This window comes from Canis lupus, chromosome 23 (genome assembly GCF_011100685.1).
Source record: "Canis lupus familiaris isolate Mischka breed German Shepherd chromosome 23, alternate assembly UU_Cfam_GSD_1.0, whole genome shotgun sequence".
Lineage (NCBI taxonomy): Eukaryota > Metazoa > Chordata > Mammalia > Carnivora > Canidae > Canis > Canis lupus.
In genome coordinates, this window is record NC_049244.1 from 16935192 (window position 1) to 16943490 (window position 8299).

Here is an 8299-nt window from a genome sequence, read left to right on the forward strand (position 1 = left end):
AAATTACATACATATTACTAAACATGTTAATACAAGTAATTTCACACATCTGGTTTATCATCCCTCTATGAGGTCCCTATTTCTTTCCAGTTGAGTTGGCAAGAGAACAATGGCTGAGGCACAACGGCCCTGCAAAGCCAAGGCAGCAGGGCCTTGTTATATAATATACAACATCAAAGCAAAGGCAAAGAAGAGGCTCAAGGATATTGAGACAAAATATCAATATCTTGTTCTTGTCAAAGAACAAGACAGTTTTGGAGTGACCCCTCCAACTAGCTCTTGCATGTATCCCTTTCTGTCTACATCCATTTCCAAGCCCTCAATCACATTGTCCTCCCTTTCAGCCTTTTTTCTCTTCTCCTGCCAGTGGGAGCTTTCTGATTTGTAAATATGACGATGTCTTTTTGCAGCATGGACCATCAGTTGGGCTTAAACAATGCCCTTGGGGATCTGGCCATGACATACCTCTTTAGTCTTGTTTCCCAGCACCATGGTTCAACCATACTAAACACTGGAGTTTTCAGTTTCTTTTACTTTTTCTTCTTTAGAGATTTTATTTATTTGTTTAAAAGAGAGAGAGAGAGAAAATGAGCAGGGAGGAGGAGCAGAGGGTGAGAGAGAGAGAGAAAAGAGAGAGAAAGAAAAGCAGATCCCCCCAACTGAGTAGGAAGCCCCTTAAGGGGCTCAATCCCAGGACCCAGAAATCATGACCTGAGCCTAGGGCAGGAATTTTGACAGCCATCTAGGTGCCCCTAGAGTTTTCAGTTTCTTGAGTATTCCATTATATCTCTAATTCCCCAAGCCTTGCCTTTGTGGTAGATACTCTCTGATAAGAACCTGCCTCCTCTTCCCCAATGTTTTTCTCTTTGACCTATCTAGATAGCACTTCCTCTGGGAGTCTTTTTCTGGGAGATTATGTAGGTTTCTCGCTTGAATTTCAGCACTTCAAAGCCCTGGCTTAATGTGAACCAATATAACATGCATTCCTTTATATACTCTGTTGTTGTGAACACTGTGGTTGGTTAAATTCCTAGGGACAGCTGTGAGCCTTAAAATTTCTAAGTCTTAATTCTTTTACACATTCCATTCATAGTCTAATTTGCTAACTCCTTTTTGAGGCTCTTGCTTTTAAATTTTACTTTCATTATTGCACAATCAGTAGTGACTGACATTGAGTAATAATTAGTGAGTAATCTGATTTTAAAAATAATACACTATCTCTTTCTAATCCAGTTTCACCAATAACTTGTCAGAGATTCTTTTTAAGGTAGAATTTATTTTCTCAGTGAAATAATAAGCAAACAAATACTCATAAAGTTAAGTGTACAGTATTCATAACAACAAATGATAGCATAACAAGATTTTGCTAACAGTGAAGAGAAAAATCTTCAATACACAATTGGTTACACCAGTTAGTATGTTTGCTGAGCATTCTCTGGAAAATACAAAAATTATTAGGGATTTTTAACCTAGATTGCCACCAGGAAAATGAATTTAAGTCCAAAATTATTTACTTTTTAGAACATTGTTAAGTATTTACTTCCATCTAAGGTTGTGGCCCAGGAACAGTTTTAGATATAAAAATGAGTGCTTTCCAGAAAACAACAATACTGACAAAAACCAAAACCAAGCAGTTTTACTTGAGATAAGATATAATTTGGCAGGATAAAAAAGTAATGGATACTACATGAGAGACCCTGAAAATGCTCAGTGAGAACTCAGATGGAAGAGATGTCACTGGAGGAACCAGAAAAGGCTCTGTTCCTGGTGTTTTCAGCAGAGATGGCATTGGTCGTGGGACTTTGAGGGTAGGTAAGATTCCAAGATGGATGAGGAAGCACTGCCATGCAGAAGGGTCCCTGTAGGCAAAGCCTTCCTTCACCTTTAACAGAAGCAACATTCAATTGCTTGGAAATTACATCCTCTAAAGAAAACCTCAATGTGAGGTGCCTGGGTAGCTCAGTGGTTGAGCATCTGCCTTTGGCTCAGGGCATGATCCCAGAGTCCTGGGATTGAGTCCCACAGGGAGGAAGGGAGCCTGCTTCTCCCTCTGCCTATGTACCTGCCTCTCTCTCTGTGTCTTTCATGAGTAAATAAATAAAATCTTTAAAACAAACAAACAAAAACCCTCAATATCCCTACAATGGCCTCAGAATTTTCAAGATGGCTACATAAAATGCTAATAAGGCCTCCAACTATATTTTAAACACCAGCTAAATTTACACATGATGGGAGATACACTGAGAGAATGTGGGCTGGGGAGTTAACCTGTGCTATGTATGTGATAGTCACGTAACTCCACCCTGTGTATTTGAAGACGATGTTTCCAAATAATCTCCCTGTGACTGGATGTTGTAGACAGTCTCTTAAAGCCCTTTCCCCAAGTATAAGTACAACCAGCCCCTCAGTTGACAGACATAAATGCTTTTTAAAGAGCTGGATGACTTTTCCCAGTTTGGGGCCCCAAGTGCTAGCTACTGCCATTAGGACGCCTTAGGAGGAAGTTCCTGTGGGTGTGCTACAGAGCATGAAGGAACAACTCCAGGAGAGGTTGTGGGGATTTTTGTCTCCTGCACCTTGATTCTGATTCATTTTCTAAGCTCACATAGCTCTCAGTGGCTGGGCCAAAGGGTGTGGAAAGCAATTGCAAGGCTAAATCCTAAGCCTTCCTCTAGGCCTTTCCTCTGTATCACAGGATGCTCTCTCCTCAAGTTCTCCCCCTCCCAAAATCTACCCCCTCATTTTGTTCTGACTTCATTGCAATAGGAATGTGAATGGCAGGTGAGGCCAACCATGGAAACAGGAACTACAAATTCACTAACCCTGACCTGCATTTCCAAAATCCAGAAAGCTCTACAAACTGGGTTTTTGTAACTCATTTGGCAGCAAAATCTGACCTCACCTGAACTCATTTGAAAGCAAAATCTTACCTAGACTGATGTGAGTCTATTTACAGTCTGGCCAACTAGCATAAATATTCACATGTTTTACTTCAGAAATGTTAATGTATTTTAGCACAGAGTGCTGTCCCAGAGTCTGTTGCAAGTGTAAATAATATACAGTACTTACACTGTATTACTTTTGTAAAATTCCAAGATAATTCTGAATTCTGACATTTGGTCCCAGGGCTTTGGATAAGGCCTTGTCCTACAGCACAAAATGTACTGTTGACCTTGCACAGGGTAAAGAGCTGAGCTCATTGTACACAGGATGGACCTTGGTTCAGTTATTACCTCTGAATTCTTGGCCTGTAGCATATGAAATTAATATTTTTCTCCCTCAATCAGTTTCAATAGGTGATCTTGGAAGACTGGAAATGTGTAAGCTTGTCTTATGGCATCTATACCTTTATTGTTAGACATCAAAAAATTTACTTATGCTTTATTTTAGCACAGGACTTTAGTGAGAGTTCATTAGCACCAAGGCAGCTTCTTCTCTCCACTAATCAATTTCCCCCTCTCTCTTTCTTTGTGTGGCATGTGGGAGCAAGTGGGGAGATTAGGAACTGTGCCACCCTCATGGATATGTGACCAGTGTAGTACAAACAAAATGGGGGGGGGGAGGAGAGTTTGGTGGGGACAGCTTGAGGGGAGAGCATCCTGTGATACAGAGGAAAGTACACAAGCCCTATACCCAGAAAGTCAGAATTCTCCAAAGAAACAGATACAGATAGAGATATAGATGACAGATATAGACATAGACATAGACATAGACATAGACATAGACATAGACATAGACATAGACATAGATATAGATAGGAGGGGTATTTATTTTAAGGAATTGACTAGTGTGATAATGGAGGCTGGTAAATCCCAAGATCTTGTGGGTGAGTCTGGAAGCTAAAGACCCAGCTTAGTTTCAGTTGGAATCCACATGCCTGAGAACCAAGAGGGCCAATCATGTAAGTTCCAGTCCAAAAGCCAGCAGGCTCAAGACCCAGAAAGAGCTGATCTTTCAGTATGAGTCTGAAAGCAGGAAAAACTCTTACTTGGAAGAGGGTCAGCCTTTTTGTTTTATTCAATTGATTGGATGAGGTCCCTCCATATTAGAGAAGGCAGTCTGCTTGACTGAGTCTACTGATTTAAATATTAATTTCATCCAAAAACATCCTTGCAAAAACTCACAGAATAATATGTGACCAAATATCTGGGCACCCAAGGGCCAGTCAGGTGGCTACATAAGATTAACTATCATAGAAGGGAACCACATGCTTGGAGTTCAATAGTTTGTGGTCATCATCTAGAAATACTTGATGATCTTAACTTTTTTTTCTTAAGATTTTATTTTTAAGTAATCTCTACACCCAGCATGGGCCTTGAATTTATAATCCTGAGATCAAGAGTTATATGCTCTACTGTTATAATAGTTATATGCTCTGTTGGGGAGCCAGCCAGGCACCCCAATAATTTTATCTTTTATTTGTATTTTTTAATTGAAGCCCAATGGGACATTGGAGCAAATGCTAGGTTTTTGGAAACTTAACTCACCTGAAGTCTCAACTTTCACCACCTTCCTGTCTCCATTTTTGTCTGCTTCTTCTTGTACCCCTGTCTAGTGATCACTGCTGCCCTCTGCTTTTGGCACAGGGCCTGGACACAAGTGTGGGAAGGATCAAGGTCAGGCACTAACCAAGTTGCAGGGCATAGTCCCAGGCATCTGGAGGGTTTGCACTGACACTGTAAGTATCCCTATATCTGAGATAATGTGACTGTAAAAAGCAAAAACAAACAAAAATATCTACAAAGATCAAGAAAAAAGCCTCGGAAGAAAGGGAAAAATGTTTTTTTAATTTTATTGAACATAGAACTTGAATGTTCATTTTGCACAGGACCCTGCAAATTCTGTAGTGGGCACTGAGTAGGAAGAATGTTCAATGGAGCCTTGCTTCTTCTGCCTCCCATATGCAAGCACAGCTACAGAGACATACACATAGAGTTGTTTCATTGTTGTCATTGTCCCATTTTTCATGATCAACGCAGAAGAGAAAGTTCAGGAATCAGTCAGTTCCACAGAAATTTTAACCTTCATTCATAACTGACTTTTGTCTTTCCTTTGCTTCACATTTCCAGACTGTGTACAGTCCTGCTGATATTTGCCAGTGGCTCTCAACACCACTCTTACTCATTTCTGCTCCTGCTGACTTAGTCAAGGAGCAACTCTCCCATTCTCCTGCTCCTGCTTCTCTATCTTCTATCACTATCACCACCACCACTATCACTATAGGAAGAGTTCGCAGGCTTAAGATGTACCAATGTATTAGGTGTTTTAATATATTATTTAATGTATTTCCTACAGCCATCAAACAAAGTACTTGAAATTACCCCCATTGTGCAGACAAGAAAACACTGCCAGGAAGTGATAAGGCTAGAAGCAGCACCTGGTGTGCTCTTTCCACTGAAGAATTCCAGCATTCCCCCCTGAACAGCCTCCTAATTTAAATGGTTCCTCTTGTTGTCTTCAAAAGCAAGTCCAAACTTTTTCATCGAGCACTTAGGGCACTGTTACACAACTGTGTCTACTTTATAATCTTCTCTCCGGTTAGTCCAGTAGTAGGCAGTTTTCTTTCAGCTGCAGGTGACAAAAATACCACAAAGCAGAAACACACAAGGGATTGGTATTTTCCCGGTGGAAAGTCCAAGATAGGAGGAGAGTTTTGCTTCAGGCACAGTTGGCTCCAAAGATTCAAACTCTGCCCTCCTGGCCTCCTTTATTCTCCTCCAGGCTCTATATCTTCCAAGTTAACTTAATTTTTAGGCAGCCTTCTTCCCTGTAACAGCAGTGATACCCTTGGCAAAGCTAAATTTACACTATCTTCATAGCTAGCAGTCACAAAGAAAAGAAAATAATCTCTTGCCCTCCTGCACCTTTATTAATCTTCCAAAAGGACTCTGATTGGTTCTGCGTAGGTCACGTGCCCACTCTGAAGCTGTTCCAGGTTCTAGGACAGGAGCATAGAGGGCCCTATTTGGACCAACAGAGTGTCAAATCCATTCCCATCTAGTGGAAGGCCGGCCATGTGATTGACCAAAAAATCAGAATCACAGAGAATAATGGAGGAGCAATTCCTGAAAGCAAAGGAAGTCAAACAAACAAACAAAAGCAAAAATATGCCCTTTACACCTCCTACATGAACTGTCAATTCTGTGCAAGGCATGCATTTTCCTGACTTCAGGCTGCTGTTCCATCCTCCTTCTCCACCTTCAAAGGCCAGAATACTTCCTACTCCCTAGTGTTTGCTCTTAATTCAGAGCCTAGATTAAGCTCCCTCTTCTAAAAAACTTTATCAGGGCACCTGGCTGGCTCAGTCAGAAGACCAGAAAACTCTTGATCGTAGGGGTTGTAAGTTCAAGCCTTAGGTCCGGTGTAAAGGTTACTTAAAAATGAAATCTTTTAAAAATAAATAACTAAACTTAAAAAAACAACAACTGCAAGCTGTTTCAAAAACATAAATGTGGTGTGAGCTAACTGAAGAAAGTTCCAGGTCGGATTAATTTTGAATGTGTCGGTGCTAATAGGCAGCTTCAGCTATAATAACAAAGACTGAAACATAAAAGTGTCTTACATAAAATAGACAATTACTTTTCCATCATGTTAGCTGTTCAAATGTGAGCTGAGGTTAATATGGCACATCCGTGATATCATAAACCTTAACGTCTATCTTTTTATTTTGCCATCCTTGGCGTGAAGCTTCCATTTGGTAGTCTAAGATGGCCAGTCTGGGTTCTGTGCCAGTTTTCAACCCTCTCGAGCTTTCTGGCTATACCCTGAAACTGGCTCCCATATGTGGAGGGCAGGCAGAGATCAAAGAAGGAGGTGGGCCACTCCAAGTTGGTAGGTGACAGGTTAAATGAGTGAAAAGAATTTATATACAAGATTTGTAGTGGGAAGCAGCAAGGTGAATGGATCCCTCCACCTTCCCACCATATCTTAAAAGTTCATAAAGAGGCCTTAACTGGATTCAGCTACATATGCTGTGCAAGTGTTCAACATCACATCACAGTCTCAAGGCTATGCCCTTGGATTAGCCTCTGGAAGTGGGAAAGATAGATGGAATTCACATTCCAAGAAGAGGGGATGGGATGAGCCTCCAAGGGTCTGGGTCCAGCTCACAGATCAGCCAGCAGTCATGTCTTTTTGATGACCTTTCCCAACATTCTTTTTTTTTTTTTTAATTTTTATTTATTTATGATTGTCACAGAGAGAGAGAGAGGCAGAGACACAGGCAGAGGGAGAAGCAGGCTCCATGCACCGGGAGCCGATGTGGGATTCGATCCCGGGTCTCCAGGATCGCGCCCTGGGCCAAAGGCAGGCGCCAAACCGCTGTGCCACCCAGGGATCCCCCTTTCCCAACATTCTGCCATAATACTTGTATCATAGTCAATGGGAAGAAAAGAAAGGGTCTAAGAAGTGAGGATACTCATGCCTTTTAAAGGCACAACTCAGAGGTGCCTGGGTGGCACAGTCAGTTAGTTATCTAACTCTTGGTTTGGGCTCAGGTCATGATCTCAGGGTCATGAGATCAAGCCCTGCATTGAACTCCCCTCGAAGGGGAGGGGAGACTGCTTTCTCTATCTCACCTCTCTAGGTGTGAGCCAATTTTTTTACTCTGAAAAAAAGGAACCCCATATCTCCAAATTGCATATCTCATGCTCTCATCCAGAGAATATGGGATTCTTTGCCACATTGCAGTTTGACAAATTCCAAGGAAGCACTCTAATTGGCCTGATTGAGTCACTTGTGGAATCTACATTGATCATTTATAGCTAAAGAATCAGAGTAACAGAAGATACATGATCCCTATGGACCTACTTCTTAGATATTCTTAGCTGGGCAGCTAGCTCAGTTTGGATATGGAAGCTATTTAATGGATTGTCATAAGATTTGAGAACATCTCATCAGCCACTTTTCCAAGATGTGGTACCCAAGATCAAGCAGGTAAAGAGATTATTCTGGAACAGTAAACTCCAGAGTCAAATCTCCAGTCATCACTTTTTTTGTGAGAATTTTTAAAGCTGTGTCATGAATAATGACTTAAACAGAATGTCACAATCAGGAGTGTTTTAATTCGTTTTGTTTTGTTTTGGAATATGCCTTGGGCATCTTTCAAATGTATGTACCCACAGAAGATGGGTAGTTCAGGAAGTTCTGTAATATCCACAGATAATTATCTTTAAGAACAAGAAACTAAGACATTAATGTGAAAAGTATTCAGTAAACAACGAAGGCTTTTATTTAAAAACGTCAAGGTCCCAGGAAAACAGCTCCTGAGTTTACAACCTTTGTTTTCCGTTTGGTGGTG